The sequence below is a fragment of the Sphaerodactylus townsendi genome, linkage group LG08, assembly GCF_021028975.2.
Source record: "Sphaerodactylus townsendi isolate TG3544 linkage group LG08, MPM_Stown_v2.3, whole genome shotgun sequence".
NCBI lineage: Eukaryota > Metazoa > Chordata > Lepidosauria > Squamata > Sphaerodactylidae > Sphaerodactylus > Sphaerodactylus townsendi.
In genome coordinates, this window is record NC_059432.1 from 93,303,589 (window position 1) to 93,326,209 (window position 22,621).

At 52.8% G+C, this 22,621-nt stretch overlaps 1 pseudogene; it reads left to right on the forward strand.

Moving 5' to 3' along the window:
* The first annotated feature begins 5,316 nt into the window (after positions 1-5,316).
* On the forward strand, positions 5,317-21,329 carry LOC125438494 (annotated as a pseudogene).
* Positions 21,330-22,621: the final 1,292 nt, after the last annotated feature.

A 22,621-nucleotide genomic window follows, 5' to 3' on the forward strand; every position in this document is an offset into this window, starting at 1 on the left:
GACAGAGGCTGATGGGAATTGTAGTTCCTGAACATCTGGAGAGCCGCAGGTTCCCTACCCCTGACTTAGGTCCTTCCACACATGCAGAATAATGCACTTTCACAATTGTTTGAAAGTGGATTCTGCTATTCCACACAGTAAAATCCAGCTGCAAAGTGCATTGAAAGTGGATTGAAAGTGCATTATTCTGCATGTGCGGAAGGGGTCTTAACATTGCCACAGTATTACATCAGTTAGATCCAAGCCGAACAGCACTTTAGAGTATTAGATGAGCTGTACAGAAAGGTCGCCTTACACAAGGAGGGGGAGAAAAGCTGACAGCAGGAGACCTTTGTGCAAAAATCTCAGTCAAAACGGAATTTCGCGACCAGATCCGCAACTCTAAAATAGGAGAAGTCACACTTGTATGAGATGTCCATTCAGGGCAATTCTAAAGCCTAAACAACAACAACCCTTGCCGGGGGAGGAATTGCATACACTGAAACCAGAAAAAAAAAGGGGGGGGGTGTTGTTGTTGGGTTTTTAGGGAAGCAGCACGGATCACATCTCACGCATCACGGATCTCCCTCCCCACCGCCGCAGGAACCTATGAAGTCGGAAGAAATAATCACCTTTTCCGCTAAAAGATCAGGCAACGATGGCGAGGAGAGAAAGCGACCTCCCTTTCTCTAGCTGCGAATGCAAGGGGTGTTTCCCTGTAGCACTTGCGGAGGGCGCTCAAAATCTGCGCTCTTCCACCACTACGACCCCCACCGTTAGCCACGGCCTAGGCTTCCACTGAGGCCTAAAGGTCACTACGCTGCCGTAACCATGGTAACCCCGAGCCACCGGCCCGTTTACCTTCGGGTCCGCCGAAGGCCGCCACGCCGCCGAGCTTCCGTAGTTTGAGCGCAGCGCCTTCCTCCTTCAGAGCATCAGCAAGGCCTTGCTAAGCTATCCCAGAGCTCATCCATTCGTCGCGCAGCCAGGCGAAAGAGCGTCGAAAGCATCGATTGCGAAGGTAGCCTTTCCTACGCTCGCTCTGCGCGTGCAAGGTTTTTGGGTGTGCATTTTTTGCTGCTTTTTTTTAAGGCAACGTTGCAGACAACACAAACACACGCCAAAGCAGATATTAGTCATATTTACCGTAGATGTTCTATTTTTTTAAAAAAACGAGCGCCTTCCGTGCTTTCTTTATTGCCTACTTGCTCCCCCTCCTCCTCCAACCATCACCCCCCCCCCGGAAAAAAAAAACCCAAATAAATCACAGAGTTCTGTCTGTATAAGGTGCTCCGTGATTAAACTTGCAATGATTTATCTGCAAATTTCTTTAAAAACGCCGCAATTTCCTTTCTCTGGAAATGATGGGCTTTCCGAGGTTAGGACGGTGCAAATTAGTTTCCCAGTTGAGACTGTTTAGGGGTTGGGACTGTCGCGGGAGGAGGGGAGGCGAGAAGCCCCTCTGGAGGGGGGAGAAATTTATCGTTTTTCATTTAAGCCAGGAGTAATTAAAGAAAGAAGCTCCCCGTTTCCTGGATTTGAGGCTCCATCGACGTTTTCCTCCCCCTCCTGGCAGAGGAAACCTTTTTTCGGCCTTATAAAGGCGCGATACTTTTGTCTAGGGGAGCCAAGTGGCCGCGGCGGCGCTCTGGGTGGTAGGCCAAGGCCACTGAATAGGTCTCGAGGCCAATGAATAGCCCTGAGGTCGAGCCACTTGCCCAGACCGAGAAGGCGGGGGTGGGGGCGGGGGGGAGGCCTGATCCCCGCGGGCAGGTTCATATGGATCAAGGCAACCTTTTAAGTATCCCCCATCCTCAGCCTGGTAGAGCTTTTATTCTATCCTGTTTTATTTATATTTCACCTTTCTCCACAACGGGGAGCTTTTATCATTTGTCCTCTTTTCCATTTTATCCTCATAGCGACCCTGCGAGGTAGGTTAGGCTGAGATTATGTGACTGGATCAAGGCCATTCCATGGCAAAGCAGGGGGTTGGACCTGGGTTTTACAAATCCTAGTCTAATGCTAACCACGGGACCAGACTGACTCGCTTATCAGCATTTTGAATTAGATTAAGCAGCAAAAGTAAAAACAAAAAACAGCGGCGTGATTTGTTTCTCATGGTGGTTCCCTGTTACGATGTTTGCAACCACTGGTCTTGGAAAACCTATTTTCCCCTGTTGCCAGTTGCCTCTCCAGGCTGCAACTTGGGCGCCAAAGAGCTGATCCAATACGGGTCTTGCGCCGCGATCCTAACCTGGCTGGCCGGCTGGTTAATGTGGGGCTGGGGGCGTCGCTTGCGCCTGAGCCACTCAGGAGATGTACCTTTGACCCAAGAAGGAAGTGGGTGGGTAGGGGCTTCTCCTCGCTGACGCCCCCAAGCCTCGCCGATGTTTATTTTGTACGATCCGAAAAGTCCGGCCTTCAGGACGTTTTCCCCAAGTACGTGCTGAAGAATGCCTTGTAGCCATCTACTCTAACATTCGTGTAACCTCGGTGGTCGCTTTGTGGACCCGGGGCTGGGGGGGCGAATCCTCTCGGACCTAAAAACAGTCCTAGACTTGTTGGCTCGTCAAAGTATTGGCTTTACTGAAGCGACCCAAAGGGGAGCCACCAAAGGGGAACAGAGGAAAACGAAACAAAACGAAAACGCCCGCAGTTCCCCCAACATGGTTTCCCAGTAGTCGGTGACAGGACGCTGGAGAAGCCACCGCGTCGCTTCACAGTCATCAGTGCCAACGATGGACCAAGCAGGAAAAAAAGAGCATTCCTGAATTGTTCACCCCTGGACCGAAAGCCTCGAGTCTGATGTCCCAGCCAGGCTTTCGGTCCTGGGGTGAACAATTCAGGAATGCTCTTTTCCTGCTTGGTCCATCAGAATAATTGCCTGGGTTTTAAACCTTCACTGGCGTTCAGCAATTTCCTCCCAGTCAATAGAACATGACAGTAATAATTCCGCCGCTTTCCTGCTGTCCAATACTTTCGCGTCACGGTATTGGCAACTGAAACCCTAACAGGCTGAATTGGGGGAGTTTGTTATGGGGAGAGGAGACAATATTCGGGGGGCTGCTCTTGTTTTCTTTCCCAGCGTTGGAAAAGTTTATATTCTTTCTGCGTGGGAAGCGAAAGTTTCTCCAGCGTGGCTCCTATTCTGAGGAAGCCGGCTGTTCTCTCCATTCTCCTTCGGGAGGGGGGACAATTACCAAGGACCCCTCCCAAGGCGTAAAAATAGCAATGAGTTTAAACAATGGGGGGAGAAAGAAAAGACCCATTAGCTAAAAAGGTTCTAGGTCGAGTTTCACTGATGTTCCTATTAATCAGATTGGGGGGGAAATGCATAGATAGGACGAATTTTTTAAGGGCAGTGCGATCCCAAGGGCAGTGCGATCTTCTACTCCGAAAGAAGTCAGATTTACACGCATACACGACGTGTCAGAGCTCCTGCCTAAAGGCTGGAAGTTAGATCTCTATGGCTCAACGGGTTCTCCTTTGGCGGCGCAGAGCCCTCCATATGTCCCCTCATTTAAGTAGAAATTGCCACTTCGTTCAGTGGGATTTAATGCAATAAAACCCTGCTCAAGGAATGCACAGTTCCCACCCGGGACTAGAGACTCAGCTGTGTTCCCCGGAGAAGGAACTATCCAGATTTTTGCTGACCGTTGCGACAGTAAAATTAGCAACTGTTTGCAAAGCTGTGCCGTGCAGCCCTTAATAACCTTTTCAGGGTAGTGAACAGGCTCTGAGTGGGAACCAGAGTAAGACTACCTTAAGCGCGGCACTGCGCCGGCGAGAGGACGTTTGCTGGACTTCCGGGGCTTCCAGGGGACGGACGAGCGCCGCTCCTGGCTCGCCTGCGTTAAAAGACAGTCTCCGAGAGCCTGCCGGCCGCCGCCGCGGGCATTTCCCCACCGGGGCGGTGACTTTCCGGTATGCAAAAAAAAACCCACCCCAAACAGAGCCGGGACTTTCAATATTCGCGAGCGGCAGGAGAAACTTGGCCCGCCACCTCCGCGTTTGGACGCGGAGACAACTTTGGCGGACCGATGACAACTTTATTGTCAAGAGGAGGCAGGATGGAGGGAAGGGGAAAGCCGGAGAAAATGCGAACTGACGGCGCTGGGAAGGCAAGCCGGCTGAACGCAACGCACATTCATGAAAGTCCAGCGTTGTCTTATTGGGGGGTGGGAGGCCGACATCTGGAGGCAGGGGCGCTTCCCCCCCCCCCATTCCTTCCCTTTTACAGGGGACGGATTTCCCCCGACCTCGGGCGATCTGTTTTCAGTCCAAACCAGGTTTCCCCGGTTCGAACGACACTCCTCTGTTCCCAGATCCACGGGGTTCAGGAGCGCAGAGATTGTAATCGGGCAAAGGCGCCCAGCCTCGTGGTGTTTCTTTACGGGGGTTTGGGTGGAGGGAGGAACGATATCTTTAACGGCTGCCCAGTGGAGCCGAGGGACGGAGCGCTGCTGGGAGGGGGGGCAGGGCGGCAGGAATGACGATGCCTCCGCAGCCGGGCGAAGACGGAATTTGCTATTGTGGTAAATAAGACGTCGCGAAGGCGGCCGGCCTCTCCCATATCGCCCCCTCCGCCTTGTCATTTCCTCCCTTGCTGGCCCCTCCCCTGCGGGGCCAGGCCTCTTTGCTTCCCCCCACCCCCTCCCCGCAACGCGCGCTCCGCCTTAACTCGCTCCGGACTCCGCGCAAAGATCCACGCCTAATCCGCATTGGTGGGGAACCAGCCGACCGAGGGCCGGATTAATGGCCCCCATTTTATGAGCCCCGGACGCAGCACATGAATTGAGAGGGCAGCGGGGGAGCGCCGCTTTCGTTCGCCCCCCCCCTTTCTGCCCCCCCCCCCCCCCCCCCCCCCCCCCCCCCTTCCGCACTTGGAAACCGCCGCTGCTCCTTGGCGCTGCCGCCGCCGCCGCCGCCGCCCGAGCGCCCCGGGAGAAGCCGGGGCTCCCTTCGCCCGCCGCGCCAGGGGGGAGGTCGTGCGCTCCCGACGAGGGGCCGCCTCGGCAAAGTATAAATAGGGGGGACTTCCAGCACCACCCGGCCGGTGGATCGGAACTCCGAGCCGGGAGACTCGGCCCGCGTCTTCAGGTTGGACCCGCGCGCTGCGGTGGGGACCCCTTCCGCTCCCCGGACCCTCCGCGGCTTCCCCCCCACCCCCACCCCACCCCTCGCCTCCTCTCCCTCCCCCCACTCTCCCTCCCCCTCTTCTCCCTCCTCCTCCTCCTCCTCTGCCCCTACCTGGATTGTGTTTGTTGGGAGTCCGGGGATCCTTAGAAACCAGCCAGCCAGGGGGGGGACCCACGGCAGCCCGAGCCGGCGCCGGCGATGGAAGAGCTCACCGCTTTTGTCTCCAAAGTCGTTTTGATCCAGAAAGTAAAGGAGAACAAGGAGCTCATCGCCCTACCGGAGGGGTGCTGGAGAGCAGGCCCGTCCGGACAGCCAAGGAGGCCGGCAGGCGGCTTCGGCGAAGCAGCGAAGCGGCGGCGGCAGGAGGCTCCGCAGAGCCCAACCGGGACGACCGACTCAGCCCGGGGGCCCGGGGGGCGGCAGGCAGCGGCGGCGGCGGAGGGCGCTCGCCGGGGCGAGAGCTGGAGATGGGCGCCGTGGACCGGAGCCGGGAGGCGGGCACTCCCAAACTCAGCGAAGGTAAAAGAGCGCCACGTTACCGCCACGCCAGGGTCAGGAATCACTTGAGTCGGGGCAGGGTTTTCACCCTCTCGAGGAGGCGCGCCGGGTCCCTTTGCCCTGCGAGGATCCATCTGGCCAGCGGGTGGACGAATGAATGGTCGGACTAACGAATGAATGAATGGAGAGAGGGAGGGAGGGAGAAAGGGAGGAGGCAGCGCAGATCTCAGTCCGGCTTGATCATGATTGGGGCTGGGGGGCAGAGCCCGTTGGCACCCGGCAGGCGCTCGGCTTCGCCCTCCTCCCCACCCAACCTCGAACTCGCAGGCTGCCCGGAGCCACCGGCTTCTCAAATACCGTTCCACGTAGAGCTCAGACGCCGAGAGCCAAGATTTGGCTCGGAGGTATAGCCTAGGAGAGCTCTAGGAACCAGGGCGGGATTTCGAAGGCAAGACCTAAGCTCATATCGGTAGCCCTCGGATCGCTTTCTCCTTGCGCTAAGTTACCGCGGGAGATCCGAGGAAGCGAGAAGTAGTTGTAGTCCCGTCTTTTCCGCCCTCACATAGGCGGATTCCGCATGGGCCAAAAATAGTAGTGTGAGATAGATGTGGAACCCCTCTTACACCATTTTAAACCCTTTTACACCGTTTCCACACTGTTTTCTAACCCCACCGCTGTTTTTAGCCCATACGGAATCCGCATAAGACAGCGAGGGCGGCGTGCCTTTTGCCCAGGTCAGCCTGGGAACAATATTGAAACCGGCGTTTAATTTCCAGCCACCCCTTTCTGGAAGAAGAAACAAACGCAGCCGTCTCTATTTTGCGTGGCTCAAATGACACGCGAAGTTTGACACGCTGCTTTCCCCCGCGGATAAAAAGGACAGCATCAAACACCGACCGGCGGAAAAAGACGGGGGGAAACTGGCCTTCTTCCCACCCTCCAAAAATGCGTTTAAATCAACGTTCCCCTTCACCCCTCGCCAGGCGCTTCGCAAAACCTTTTTTACTATGAACGATTTAAAACAAACAAACAAAACGTCAAAGGCGAAATAACTATCGGAAGGATCGCGCTGAACGCAGTTTTGAAATACAAGCGAAGTGTGCTGGGGGCCCCTTTTGCTTCTCTTCTTTGCGTGGGGGTGTCCAAGGCAGCAGAATAATACGGGGGGAGGAGAGAGAGAGAGAACCTGGAAGCAGCCCCGGCCAAAAAAGAAAAGAAAAACCCACCCTGCCCCTTTTCCTTGTTTGCTTGTTCAAAGCTCCTCGTGGCTCCGGAGTCTATTTGAATATCCGCGTGTGGTTTGGAGAAGGCGGGGGTCGTCATAATCTGGGGGGGGGGGGGGCTGCCTGGGTCGACTCTTTTGTTCCCCGACGTCAATCGGAACTGGATCGAGGGCCCCTTTCCCGAGTGAGGGTCTGGCTAGAGGGTCTCACCCAATTGAGGGTCTGGCTAGAGAGGAAAAGCAGCAGCCGACCCGGGCGGGGGCCACTGCTGGGCAAAGACAGACTTGCGGGTTAAAAAAGGGTTGAAACTCCGGCTTGGAGGTTTGGGGCTCCCGGGCAGACCGACCCCGCCACGTTTACACGCGGCCGCCAAGGGAACCGGAGCGAGAGGGAAGAGAGGCGGCGGCCTTCGAGCACCCCAGAGAGCCAAAGCCACCAGGCCTAGTCCGGCCAGGGCACGGAATTGGCAGTCTGGCCCGGGAGGGGGAGAGGCTCCCGGGGTCGGGTTAAGGGGCTCCCGTCGGCAACCTTGCGATGGGGCTCCAACGACCAGCATCTGGTGCCTCCCCCCCCAAAAAAGTTGGAGGCCGCCGAAGGCCTGGCACTGGCGACCCCCGCCCCTGTCCCTGGCGAGGTCGGTCGGCGGGCTTGCTGAGCCGGGGGCGCAGCACGGAGCCAGCCGGTCCCGCGGCGTCCTGGGGGCGTTGGGTCCCCGTCGCCAAGGGCAGGCCGCCGCGGCGCCATCCGAAGCTGGGGCGGGAGTTGTGGTTCCTTCCCTCGCCTCCGTAACGATCCCGGCTTCCTTAGGCCGGATCCGCCGCCGCCGCCGCCAAGGTGCGGGGAGGAGAGCTTACGAGGAGAGCCGCCGGTGGGGTAGCTGGACTGTCAACCTCTGCGGGAAGCGGGAAGAGACGAGTCTAGAAAGGCAGGACTACTTTGCCCTCTGCTGAGGAGTTGGGGAAACTTCAGGCGGGGGTCGATGGTCCGGCTGGGGGTCCTGCCGCTCTCAGGACGCAGACTCCGGCCAGATCGGTTCCCTGGAAAGGCACTTTTGCAGAAATGCCTGCAGCGCGATCCTGAGCAGCGCAAGCCTTTGCTGGGAAGAAATTGTATTGAGGATCGCAGCCCCCCTCCCGGGCGTTTCCATGGGCCTCCATTGGGATTTCCGCGTCAACCCGTCCAGGGACGAGTGCGGCGACCTTCTTCCCGCCAGCCAGTCCTTCAGTAAGAGCAAGAGCCGGTCTTTGCCAAGGGAGGGCCTTAGGTGAAGTGCGGTAGCTGCGGAATGAGTAAAGCCTAGTTGGAGTGGAGTGGAGCACGAAGTGGCGAAGGAGGTCCTTTGCGGTTTGACCCGGCAGCGGAGCCTGCGAAACTGCCGGAAGCGCTTCATGGATCGCTCCTCCGCCCGCTTAAGTGGAGATCCCAGCTGGAGCGCCCCAGAGGAGAGAGGGGGCGCCCCCTCCCCTCCCCTCCCCAGCGGGCCGGGCGTTCGAGGACGACCCTGACCGCCTTTCCCCTCCTTGCGCAGTTTCTCCGGAGCTGAAGGAGCGCCGGGACGACGCCAAAGGGATGGAGGACGAGGGACAGACCAAGATCAAGCAGCGCCGCAGCCGCACCAACTTCACCCTGGAGCAGCTCAACGAGCTGGAGCGCCTCTTCGACGAGACCCACTACCCGGACGCCTTCATGCGCGAGGAGCTCAGCCAGAGGCTCGGCCTGTCCGAGGCCCGCGTGCAGGTGAGCCGCCAGCAGCCCCCCCCCCCCACGGGGCCAGTTGGGGAAGGGGGGGCAGAGGAGGCCCAACCCGAAGAGGCTGCCCCACTAGGCAGACTTTTACCTCGGGTTAACTGCCCGCCTTGGAACTCCGTGGAACTCGGCTCCAGAACGCGTCCATGCCTTGGGGTCTTTCCAATCTGGAGCATTAAAGGGGTTGGATTGAAGAATCGGAGTTAGGCCCTTTCTTCCCCATCGGATTTTTTTTGGGGGGGGGGGAGAACTTCAACCGCTGAGAAGCAGCAAAGGCCCCTCCCTCACATGCAGAATAATGCACGTTCAATCCACTTTTACAACTGTTTGCAAGTGGGTTTTGCCATTCCGCACAGTAAAATCCAGCTGCAAAGTGCATTGAAAGTGGATTGGAAGTGCATTATTCACTGCGAATAATGCAGAAGGGGCCAGAGGGGTCATTTGGTTCGGAGTCGGAGCATAGCAGTTATTCTGTGGTGTCCTGGAGGTCTGGGGATGCCTCTTTGTTTGTTCGCTATGATGTTTGGGGATCCAATGCGTTGACTTTCTCTTAGTTGGTTCACCTTGAGGAAGGGCTGGCCTGCCACCTTTATGGCCCGCTAAAATAAATAGTAATAAATAGACCGGGCTGGGCGAGGAAGGGGGCGAGGAAGGGAAATAGGTCCCCGATGGAAGTCGCAGACAGCCTCACTCGGAAGGAATGGAAGTCCTGAACATGCCACCACTATTATGACGTGGGTGTTCCAAATATGCCAGTCAAAGTTTCCCATAGGGATCCCTGCAAACTATATTCTGTTGTAGGGTTTCCGGGCTGTATGGCCCGTGCAGCATTTTCTCCTAACCTTTGCTGGAATCACTGGAGTGTTGTGTGGTTTCCCCGGCCGGGGATCCAGTAGCATTTCTCCTAACGTCTTTCCTGGAGTCACTGGAGTCTTGTTCTTGCCATGGGTTTCCGGGCGCCCTGTATGACCGAGTTCCAGTAGCATTTCCTGCTAAGGAGAAAATGCTACTGGAACACGGTCATACAGCCTGGAAAACCCACAACACTGCGACAGTAGTACATATATTCTGTTCCTCCCTGCTTTAAAAAAAAAGTCGAGGGATTTATGAATTCACTTCGCAGAGGGATGCCGCGCTAAATCCGGATCCCTGCAAGCTATGTTCTGTCCCACCCTGCCTAAAAAACAAGGCGAGTGGTTGATGGAATCTCCACTTCCCCGCAGAGTGGATCCCCACTAAATCACAAGAGCTGCTCACGGAGGAGCGCCCAGCTGTAGTCCATTTCAAACCACATCCCTTCTCCTTTCCTGGGCTCCCTGTTGGCCCCAGTTTCTGGGAAGGGGCGCCCAGGCCCGCTCGGGGTTCCAGCCTGGGAAGCGGGGTCGCCTTTGTGCCCCCGGGCCGCGCCTGCCACAAGAGCCCGCCTGATCCCGCTCCATCGTTGTGCTCCGAGGCCGCCATCTGCACCGACCGGGGCTCCGGTTCTCAGCGGCTTCTTTCCCTCCCGGCCTCTGGTAATCGGATCAAAGGCAGGATCTGAGCAGTCGCCTTCTGCAGCCGGGGGGGGGGGAGGGGGAGGGGGAGGGGGGAGCATTTTTGAAAGACCCCCCCCCCCAGGGAAAAAAAAGACATTTTAAAAAAAACTTGCCAATGCTTTTCTGACCTCCCCCACATTCATCTCTAAGCGCGGCCGATTGAGCCCGGGGTAGCTGACAAAAAAAAACCGCTAAAAAAATGTACATCTCACACATGGGCTGTGAATTTAATATATTAAATAATCTATATTAAAGGAGGGAGAGACCTACGGAAAGGAGGCCTGGTTGGCCTAACAAAGACTAGGCCCGTGCTATAATCCACCACAGAATCACCGGGTCAGAGATTTACATAGATTAGAGCCCCCCTTGCCTTTTAAATGGCCCCCTGCGAAATGCTCTGCCACCCGAGGATTTTTTGTTTCCAAAACGCGGCTTCCTTGGGCAGATGGTGACATTTTGGAGCTTGGAAAAGCCTGGCGAGGCCAGCTTAAAGATCGAGTTTGGCTACTTCCAAGTAATTCCTGTTCAGAGGGGGCTTGAGCTCTATTAGGAAGGCGTGGTTGTATTCTTGTTTTGCTCAAACTCCTGAGCCGGCCGTCTTCTCAGTGTCCTGACCGCGTTTACTCGCTGGGTTCAGTGGGCTGCCTTCCGTGTAACACATTGGTACACTGACTTCTCAATCCGGTTATAAGCAGTGGGATTTAATTCCAAGCAAAGGGGCAGGCAGACTTGGTCCTAAACCCTTTGCCAAAAAAAAAAAAAATGTCACTGTACATTTTGGACTTAAGTATGCGGGCCTAATCAGCATCCTTACCGCATGGCAAAGATTCATAAGATTCACAGGGCGCAATCCCATAACAGAGGTGCCATCCTATGCAGAATTACTTCACTTTAAACCCACTAATCAACAGAGGGGAGTAACTCTGTATAGGATTGTGTTGTTATCTATGGGATATTAGGAATTTACTCTTGAATATTTACCAGAAGGAAAATCCCATTGATTTGAATCTGAGCTGTGAGTTATCACGTTTCCAGCATTTGGAGGAATGGATCTATCGTTATTTTCAAGCAGACCAGCCAAAAAATTCAGGTTTCCTCTGCTGGTTTATATCTCAAAATTCTGGGTTCCCTTTTGTTTTATATCTCTCTTCGTCTTTGAGACAGTTCTCTAAATCTCCCCTTCTTCCCAAAACCAAAAGACCTCGATCTAGCAAATGTTAAGCACTTCATCCTACCTGAAAATCAGCCTTTTGGGGTACGGTTCTGAGCAGGCTTTAGGATCATTCTCTCAAAGCCCCATTAATTGGGAGAGAGGTGAAGCTCTTGAAATTAACAAGGCTAACGTGTTGACTGGCTGCCCAGTAGTGATTTCACTCCCCAAACTCTGGACTCTCTGGGCATTTCTGGAGTCGCGGCAGGGTCCCAAGGTTTAGCTTTCGTTGTCCAGGTTTAACCCTCTCTTGACTGAAAGAAATGGGGCCCACATTCTCCTCGGCTCATCTAAAACTTTTTCCCTTTCCCACCAGCGAAGCAACTCTTCCCTTGATTTGGAGTTCTCTCTGTGTGTCTTTTTTCTATGGGAGCAAATTAGATTATCATAATAATGAGACAATTATTCCGCTTCTGTGTTACCCTTCTCTGCACCGAGGAACAGAGACTTGCTCAACTGCTTTGTAGTGACGCTCTTATGACAGTAATTACCCCCCTCCCCCCAAAAAGTGAGTCATTAAACGCTCTTGCAAGGCTCTGTTTCGTTTTTTCTTTGAAGATAAAGAAGCTAATTAATATTACAGGCTTTTAATGAGCGTATTCTTCCCGGGTCTTCTTGCGGAAACATCTGAATCCCTTCATCACAAGTTCTTTTTTTTTTGTTTTGTTTAAAATTATTTAGATAGCAGGAGAAGGCAGGAGAGGGATCATTCCGATTAACTTTTGAGGATAGAAAGGAACCCGCAGAAAATGAGTATTGAAGAAGCAGCAGAGCGATAAACTATCCCGTTCCACCACATTTGAAGTCTCTGATTCAGAGCGGACATAGGAAGGATCAAAGTAAACCAGAATTAAGCCCCGTTTCATAAACACTTTCGGAATCAGGTTTATCCATCCGCACCAGCCAACGCAAGCGTCTTTCCACCCCAGTAGTGCAAGAAACCGCAAGGTCTCCAAAGCCTTCTCTGTCCTGAAAGGTGCTTTTAGGATCACAACTTTATTGCCCCATTGCATGGGGCATTTTAACCCCTTAGGTGCCAGAGAACAATTAAGCTCTTGTTAAAAGCTTAAGAAAGGAGAAGGGCTGGGCAAGCACACGGGCATCCAATTGATTTCCCCAACCGCTTCCTCCAAAGCCTGCAACCTTGGGATGCCGACCTGCGAGCCATCTGCGACTGAACAGCTGGGAACCTCAGCGAAGTATTGTGCTCCTTGGCAGCTATGCTGAGAAGCAAGCAAGACTCCTCCCGTGGGGAAAGAGGGAAGCCACTTAACATTTCTGAAAAGAGGGTTCCCTGTGAGAGACATAGGCACATGCAGAATAATGCACTTTCAATCCACTTCCAATGCACCTTGAAGCTGGATTTTACTGCGTGGAATAGCAAATCCCACTTGCAAACAATCGTGAAAGTGGATTGAAAGTGCATTATTCTGCATGTGCGGAAGGGGCCATAGAGGCTTGCTCCCTGCAGAAAAATCAGGTCTTTTGGGTTTACTAGTTTGCTTATGTTTCCTTGATAACGGCTTTGCAGTGTGGAGCAGGTGAAGTCCAGGTACCCTGGTTATTGGAAAATGCCGAAACCTGGATTCTGCCCCTCCGGCACCGAGTGAATTTTGCAGGAATTTGCGACGTGAAAGGAGTCCTGCTCCGTCTCCTTTGCCTGAGCTGATATGTTGTACAGACAGAGCAAGATATTGAGTTGGAGGCATTTCTCCCACAAGAAAGAATGGGAAGAAGGGCGTCTCCAAATGGCACTGATGAATAGGAGGGTGACACTAAACTATTCCTGGGAAGCAGATGGCGGCATTAGACCCTCTCGGTTCATCAGCCCCGGGTTCCTAAAGGCCCAACAGCTAAGAGACTTCCAAGCCGGACTGAAAGCTGCCATTTTTCTTACACAGGCCAACGGAAGGCCCACTGGCTTAGGGGTAAAGCGAGCAGGAGGTCCCAAGTTCAATCCCAAGCAGCCCCCCACCCATAAAGATTGTGTAAGGGGCAATGTGAAAACCCCGGAGAGTGGCTGCCTGTCAGAGTAGACAATTCTGGCCAAGGACCCTGACTTGATACAAGGCAGCTTCATGTATTGGTGTGGACTTTGCTCAAAAAAAGACAATAATATCTGGAACATCAAGTTTTTCTCCATAATGGGTCAAGCATTCCAGCTAACAGAGAAAGGTGAGCAAAATATTGGGGCTGGGGGGGGAACGGGAAAGGTTAGCTCTAAATGCTCCCCCTTTGGCAGCGAGAATTCTATTCCATACTGCAATGAAATATCTGACTAGGGGAGTTTTGATTCTGGGAAGCTCACACCAGGGGTACCTTGTCGTTTTCTGACATGCTCCTGGGTTCGAATCTAGCTGTTTGACTGCAGGCCGACATGAGTGCCTTCTGAAAAAATAATAATTATCTGGAGACAGACCCCTAGAGGTGGTTTTGCTCTGAGCCTGTTTCCTCCTTCTCTCCCCAGGTCTGGTTTCAGAACAGAAGAGCTAAGTGCAGAAAGCAAGAGAATCAGCTGCACAAAGGTAGGTGACATCGACCACGCCTCCTTCCTTCCGACAGCCTGGCGGTGCAGTCCTATGCAAAGTTACTGTCTCGTGTAAACCCACTGGAATTAATAGTCAGGAGTCTTTTAATTCGTAGTCACATCGGCAGAGGACAAGACTGCCTGGAAAAGACCATCAAGTTAGCAAAAGGTGAAGGCAGGAGGAAGAGGGGAGGACTCAAACTGAGGCACACTGACTCCATGAACTAAGGCACGGCTCTCGGGTTTTCTAGGCTGTCAATGACAGGACATTTGGGGAGGTCATTCATTCGTAGAATCGCCATAAGCCCGGAGCCACTTGATGAAGCTTTGCATAGGATTGCACTATGACAGCCGGGAGACCTCCCCAAAAGAAGACCCTCGCCTATAGACAGCCCCCCCCCCACACACACATAAAGTCCTGGGGTCAAGGAGCCATCTCCTGTCCCCTCCCAGACCAACCTTTTTTCTCTTAAAAGCCTGGTCTGGAAAGATCCCAGCCCTTGACCCCTCCAGCACCTTCCAGCCTCTTGTGGGCCAGTCCCCCTGACCATGACCCTCTTTTGTTCCTTCCAGGGGTTCTCATAGGAGCAGCCAGCCAATTCGAAGCCTGCCGTGTGGCCCCCTATGTGAACGTGGGTGCATTGCGGATGCCCTTTCAGCAGGCAAGTACCAGGAAAGGGGGTGGGGGTGAATCTGCCATGTCACTTTGTTATTCTGCATGTGCGGAAGGGGCCTTAGTATCCTACACTCTGGCATGTGATCCTGCACATGCATAGCCCGGCCCACTCCTATGCAAATCTTTGACTTCCACGGGACTGATTCCCGTGGAAGCTTGGACAGTATCACAGCCGGTGGAAGTGGGAACTGGGAAGTGGGAAAATCAATCTCAGCGGGCCTTGCTCTCTAAAGATGGAGTTTTAGGACCCTGGCCTTACTTGGGATGCCAACCTGATCGCAGCGGCCGATCCTCGATTTGTTTGCTCAGGAGTAAATCGAAGTTGAACAGATTTCTTTCCAAAGAACGATTATTGTGTTTGCTATTTGGCGTGCAGTGGGGTTTTGATTCTGTGTAAATCTGCAGGTTCTGGCTGGATTGCTGAGAGTCTCATACATCCCATATTAGTTCCAAGGGATCCTGACAGTGGAGCCATTGGCTAGAGCGCAGCTTTTTTACCAACTTATGCAGAATATAGAGACCTACATTCACTGTCGGCTGCTGTACCTCTTCCAGAGGGGTCCCTGGAAATACCTTTTAATTTATTTTTTTTAAATTGTAAATAGTTCCACAGAAGTTTTATGCAAGTCTTACAGAAAATTAGGATAAATTCCAACATGAGATTTACTTTTAATTATTTTAAATCCAGGCATTATTTCCTTTTTTTGGAGTTTCCATCCCTAAACAATCTGAATTAGTGGGGTGGGGAATAAAACACTGACAATTTCCATTCAAAGGGATTGTGCAGAAGACTTAAATTGGAGCCCGGTGGTATCTTAGGCCCCTTCTGCACATGCAGAATAATGCACATTCAATCCACTTTCACAATTGTTTGGAAGTGGATTTTGCTATTCTGCGCAGTAAAATCCAGTTTCAAAGCGCATTGAAAGTTCATTATTCTGCATGTGTGGAAGGGGCCACAGAGACCAAAAATATGTTTAGGCTATAAGCTTCGTAGAGTCCAGACTGTTGGAATAATATCTCCTGGTAGTGGAGATTATCCCTGTTTACATCGAACAGACTGGCTGAAGCACAGCAGAAGCCTTACCTTGTGTGCGTGCGTGTGAGGATCCCATGTGCATGCAAGCTGGCAAAAAAGAAAGTCGGAGTCAGGTGTAGTTGCTAATCTAATAAAAAGAGTATTTATTAGTGAACTCCATTCTGGATAGAAAGGTAGGCAGATAGGTTCACTAATCTATCCTAATCTAGCTGGATGGAGACAGATGCACGGAGCACCCATTTTCCCTCTAGGCATGGTGAAAGTAAGATGGAGAAGTGTGCGAGAAGGGAGGGAAGGAAGGGCTGAAGTCCCTGAGAGTAGCAGTCTAACATCAAAGGGATAGAGCCAGCATGGTAGAATAAAGGTGTCAATCCCTAGGTCCCTATCTAGTCACTGGCCATCTAGTAAACCCCCTCTGTACGTTGAGGCAGGAAACAGCGTAAAGTCCTTCTCTTCCAACACAAACTCCCTTTGCCAGGCAGGAGTAGGAATGAAGTCTTTATATTCCAGTCAGAAGGTGGGAGCAGTGTTGGGTCCTCTTACAGTTATGAGCTCTTGGCATGGTTTGTAAACACCAGCAGTTGATGTTTTTAGATCAAATGGGTTTGGGACCAGTATCTTTCCCCTTTACCATCTTGTGGGCCCTGCCCCACCAGTCCAAGATGCTTAAGATCAGTCTGCTGGAGATCGCTGGTAACTTTCATCTCCCCATATATGAAAGCTATTGATGATCTTCAGAACATAGGCATCTACCGTTTGGCCGTCATCTTCTGTCGGTATCTTATTTATGCAAAATAAGACCAGAGACCAAAAGGTGCATTGGATTGGGGTGAGAACCAGTGAAGAGCAGCAGCTAGAATTTGGGAAGAGAATCTTGGAGACCTGAGTTTCCCCGAGCAAGGAGAGCTCTCACCATTGTGCGATTCAATGTTATGCCCTCTGCCCTATTAAAGGGTAGGTTTAGTAACCTAGAAAAATCTGCAAGTTTATGCAGCTGCAAATCCAATGTGGTTGAAACCCTGGCCCACCAACTTTTTATAGACTGCAATCCAGATTTGTTAAAAAATCAGATCCAAATATATCCAATTCTATATCCCTTTTTTCCAATCTGGACAAACTGCTTCGATCTGATCAGGTTATCTTTACTGCTGAATAACTCTGACCCTGGTTTTTGTGAAGAGGTTGCCAATTTTGTTATGGAGACAGATGAGAGTATCTAATATTATGTATCTGTTATGGTCCTTTTGGGGCTTTTTTGCTTTTATTACTGATGTATTTATTTTGCTTTCTGATTATGCCAGTGCAAAGTTGCTAAATGAATGTGTCAAGTAAGTAAGGTAGTGTGTGTGTGGTAAATGTGTATTGTGTGTATGTATGAGACCTGAGTTCGAATCCTCACCCTTCTCCAAGTGAAACTGTCTAGGAAGTGGACCTTTGGGCCATTTATGCTGCTTTGGCATTCCAATCTGACCTCCCCAGGCAGCACAAAAGATTTCCAAGATCAAAGGAGGGCAACTTTGGCTCTGCAAAGCTCTGCCTTTCCCTGGAGAATCCTATTGTTGATTTTGTAGAGTGTTACTGGACTCCCAATCCAGCTCTTCTGCTGCAGACTAGCTCAGCTATCCTCCCGAGTTGACCTCAACCAGGTAGTTTGTTACAGGGATACAATGAAGAATGGGAGAACAAAGACCTTATTTTCTTCCATTTATGTGATCAAATAAATTATATTAAAATTGCATCTTTGGCTGGGCCAGCAACCTTGGGCTCCCCTCCCTCTTGACCCAGGGCGTAATCGGGAAGGGAGGGTTTTTTTCCTGTGACCAAGGCATGATAAATGACAGCAGCTGTGACCAGACTTGACAGCAGTGGGAGGAAACTGCAATCTTGACAGGTGAATGGTAGTCATGGGGGGGAGGGGGGAGAACATTCCCAAGGACAGGCAGGATATCAACTATAGTGACAGAGAGGATCGGAAAGGAGCCAGATAAGTCCTGGTGGTCCCTGTTTGGTAGAGGTCTGGCCTAGGGCAATGGGACTGAAGCACCCTAAAATGTGCAGGATCGCAGCCAGCGTGGGTTTAGTGGAGAGCAGGCAGCAATAAGACGCTTTATCCTTCTCAGTTTAAAAACAGACAGTGATGCCTTCACTCCCGCTTGGTCTGGTGTAGACAGAGGGCCACGTCAGAGCATTTAGCCAACTAGTCAGATCAGATGGGTAGCTCTGGATTGGGAAATTCCTGGAGATCTGGAAGGTGGAGCCTGAGAAAGGGTTTTGGAAGAAGTAGAAGATTTTGGATTTATATCCTACCTTTCTCTCCTGTAAGGAGACTCAAGGTGGCTTACACGCTCCTTTCCCTTCCTCTTCCCACAACAGACACCTTGTGAGGTAGGTGGGGCTGAGAGAACAAATTGGGATTTCTTTAGTCCAAGGTCACCCAGCAGGAATGTAGGAGTGCAGAAACACAACTGGTTCACAGCCTCTGCCACTCAGGTGGAGGAGTGGGGAAACCCGTTCTCCAGATTAGAATCTGATCCCTCAGGAGATCTCCAGCTGCTGCTTGGAGGTTGGCAACCCTACCGGTGGGCGACGTCCAGAGGGAAGCCATGAGGCGCTTTCCCCAGAAAGCAACAGTCTCCACTGTGTTAAGGGTGAAGGGAAGGGACAGAGTTGTAAGGAAGCCTAGCCAATTAGCTTCTCCTGCCCAGGACCAGCCAACTAGTGCCTGAAACCAGACAGCAGCAGGAAAGGTATCCAGGCAGCACATGATGCCCCTCTCAGCCCGTAAACCTTAAATCTCACTGGCATTATCTCTGCTGACACTGGCCGACCAATCAATGGGAGACCAGTCAACCACTCCGCAGATCTATCCAACCAGCTAGGCCAGAGCAGCCAGACAAACTCCCTGCTCTGTAAAGACCCCTCAGGACAACCTGAGACTCCGAGGAGTCAGGTCCAACGTCAATAATGTATCCCAGCCCAGTGGGATTAAGCCGCTGGTGACTGGCCAGCCATTCAGCCCGGAAGCCCAACGAAGCTCAGCTTCTAAAATGCTGGGGATTAAACCTTGGTGGAAGCAAAGCTTGCTATCCCACTTGCATGGTGGCACAGCAGATTCTCTGTGCATGTTCAGAGGCACTCTGTCTGTCTCAGGGCTGATCACGATGAATGTGCTTCCGAGTAAATATCCATGCAAGGTGTAAATCCATTCCCTGGGAGGTCTGAGGCTGCAGTCTTGTGCAGTTTTCCATAGGAAGGCCATCGAGCCCTGACCTAGACGGGCCAGTCTAGCCAGATCTCAGTCCTGGTTAGTCCTTGGTGGTCTATACCAGTGATGGCGAACCTTTTCGGAGACCTCCGGAGTGCCCCAAATTGCAAAACACCCAAAACCCACTTATTTATCGCGAGAAGTGCCAACACAGCAATTTTAACCTCCGGAAATACTGAGGTTTCGGCTTTAGGAAAAAAGCAACGGCTTGGCTCCGAGGCGTACATTACTTAAGAGTAAGCTTGATGGTAGTCGGTGGCTTTGCTTTGAAGCAACCATGCAACTGTTCCAACGGGTGAATCACGACCCTAGGAAGGTTTATTCAGAAGCAAGCCCCATTGCCAGCAACCAAGCTTACTCCCAGGTAAAGGATCGCGCTTTAGTTCTTTGCATGAAAATCAGTGGGGTTTAACAGTGCTTAACAGGGTTACCTACACTGTCTCCCCAAAACTAGGTCTTACGTTTAATGCTAATAATCGAGCCTCCAGCAAGCTCCAGGCCAGCCTAGATGTGTGTGACCGTGTGTGTGTGGGGGGGACTCTCTGTTTGCACCGTGCCCACAGAGAGGGCTCTGGAGGTGCCACCCTTCTGGCACCCGGCTGCCACTAGGTTCTACGCCACCACTGGTCTATACCCTGGGTGGAAGCTCAGATTGGCAACGTGGAGGCAGGCCGTGGAAATCGCCATGAGTCCACTGCGAGTGGAACGCATCCCTCGTGCACAAGTGGTAATTGAATTGAGAGGAATTTACTTCCGAGTAAACCAGCCGAGGATCAGGTTCTCTGTTTCTAAAAAGGACTGCTAGTCTAGCCTGTCATTGGCCAGAGACTAGCATCCACTAGTTTTACTCCGTAGAGCTAAATTTGTAGAGGTGTTAGTCACTAGAAGGAAAGAGGGTTCTCGGGGCACCTTCAAGACCGGTGTGTTTATTCCGGTTCATCCAGGGGAACTAGGTCTCGTTCTGTTTACTTGCCTCAAGCAGGGTTGTTGTGAGGATAAACGGGCCCGAGGAGTCTCTGGAAGACTCTACCCCCACTTGAAGGAAGGGCGCTTTCATACCCATCCATGGGCTTTCACGCAGTTGATGGAGTGAGCGCCGCTCCAGGAAATCTTGCCGGAATCAAATCTGTTGCTTCTCTAAGCTCAGCTGACCAGTTAGCAAAAACAAAGAAAGGTCTCTGCATTTTTCTAGAGTGGGTTGGACAAAACTACATTTCAGAGGATTGTGCACAGTAAGTTAATAATGTGTGTGTAAACACACTTGAGTTAACCTCCCGTTGCAGAACTTTGCTCCCAGGGAGCTATTGCAAACAGTCCAGGTTGCTGTTTGGTTTCTCTAGTTTAGTGATTTTTGTAAAACCCAGGGTAAAGGAAATATCATTGGCTGAACCTGTTTTGGGGAAGAGCCCTGTGCAAAGTTCTTCCCCAAAACTGGATAAATACCTTCCTCGTCCCCTTATATTTGGGCTGTGTGGAAACCACCATCATGGCCCTGCTGTTTTTTCTCTCCCTATGCCTTCTAATAAAATATTGGTGTAATTCCTTCCTTCCTTCCTTCCTTCCTTCCTTCCTTCCTTCCTTCCTTCCTTCCTTCCTTCCTTCCTTCCTTCCTTCCTTCCTTCCTTCCTTCCTTCCTTCCTTCCTTCCCATCCATTTCCTGCCTTTTTCCCAATGGGGACTTAACCTTATCCTCGGCTGCATTTCACCCTCCCAACAAACCTAGGAGGGAGGGGGGCTGAGAGGGCACGGGAATGGCCCACGGTCACCCAGCAACCTCCTTTGGCACCAGTGTGGTTTCCAACCCAGGCCTGCCCAGAACTTGAAGAAGTGGCTCCTTGGAAGGAGCAGTTCCTGGGCTCTCTGGGGGGTGGGGAGGAGGAGGGGCGTGTGAAGCGGTGCCAGGGGAGGCCGGGCGGTGGCTTAACGCTGCTCTTGTGTTTCTCCCATCAGGATAAGCCATTCGGCTGTAACGTGTGACGCCCTTTGTCCCTTTCAGGTGCAGGCGCAGCTGCAGCTGGACAGCGCCGTGGCGCACGCGCACCACCACCTCCACCCGCACCTGGCCGCGCACGCGCCCTACATGATGTTCCCGGCGCCACCCTTCGGCCTGCCGCTGGCCACGCTGGCCGCAGAGTCCGGCCCTCCCGGCCGCCTCCCGGTGGTGGTGAAGGCGGCGGCGGCGGCCAAGACCACCAGCAAGAACTCCAGCATCGCCGACTTGCACGGCTCAAGGGACCCAGCACGCCGCCGCCCTGGGCCTTCTTGACCTGCCCCCCCGCCGCCCCCCCTTGCCGCCGGGCAAGCAATGTTGCAATGCAGGGGTGGGGGAGGGGCCGGTGCCCCCCACCCCCGCCGGACTCGAACCTGCGACCCTGCGGTCAGCTCCCGGCAAGCGCCTGCGCTCTCCCCCAGGGGCCAATCGGCGCTGCCGCCGAGGTTTTGTCTCCTGCGCCGCTCTCGAGAAGACGACGACGGAGGGGGAGAGAAGGTGAAGGACCCCAGGAAGGCAGAAGAAGGCGGCGAGGCGCTGGGTGCAGAGGGGGGCGAGTTGGGGGGAAGAGACCCCATGCTTGATCCCGGGACCATCTGCACTGAAGGGGGGGGTGATTTTGCAACCGGGAGGGTGAGTGAGGTGGGGAAAGCTCCCGCTCCCCGCCCCCCCCCAGCCGAAGCGGGCAGACTCGGAGAGAGCAGAGAGAGAGACCCCGATTTCCAGGATGGAAACAGCGACGCGCCGCTGGGAAGTCACGGCGGCTTTGGAGACTGGACCCTGGATTCCTTGCATGAAGTTCACTCTTTAATGCGCAGTGAATTTTGCGATCAGAGGGGCGGGCCTCCTTTCACGTCGCATCAGTTGGGCTGGAGTTGGGAAGCGGGTACAGACTGGAGACCGAGATGAGGAGGAAAGGAAAAGAAGATCTTGCTTTATATTAAAATAAAAAAGAGGAGGGGGGGGGGGGGAGAGAGATTGCAAAGGGCGAGGAAGAGACGGGATTTCTCTGCCGGTTGCTGAAAGGGGGGACCTGGCCGGGCTCCTGGTGCTAGCAGAGTTCCGATGGTGTGCTTGGGGTTGGGGTTTCCTTCAGAATCATTTGCACTTCACTGGATAGTTCTTTAGGACTCAAAAAAAAAAAAGAGGAGAAGGGGCGTGTGTGTGGACAAATCACAGGAGCACCCCCAGGGGCAGCTGGGATTTCTCCCAAGGGGCTTGAGGGAGGAAAGAGACTTGGCATTCACTGATGCTTTCAGGCCCCCAAGAGCCAGCCCCCTTCCTCTGCAGAGTCTCAGGGCCATTCCGCACATGCAAAATAATGCACTTTCAGTCCACTTTCACAATTAGTGCTTGCAAAATGAATTTTTTTTCTATTCTGGGCACGAAGTAAAAATTCATGAGCGAAGTGCGTTGAAAGATGATTGAAAGTGCATTATTCTGCATGTGCAGAAGGGGCCTCGCCTGGCTCTGCCATGATTCCACACTGCATATTTATAATGTGTTGCAATTGTCATAAATATGCTGGGCGGAATCCACTGAGGTGTGCGGTTGGTGTGACCAAGTCAAAGAAGCCGCCCTGGGCCAGAGTGAGCCTCTTGGATACTCTGTGGCCAACCAGCCGTGCCTGGTGGGGCCTACCTCTGAGTAAATCTCCTTGCAGGTAGAGCTCTGTGGAATCCAGAGACTCTCCAGCACTGTCCAAGCAAAAGCGGGGAATCCTCAGTACTCCGCCAGGGGACCAAGGGTTTAAGCCCAAGATCACATTGGCATTCATCGAGGGGCTCTGCACGG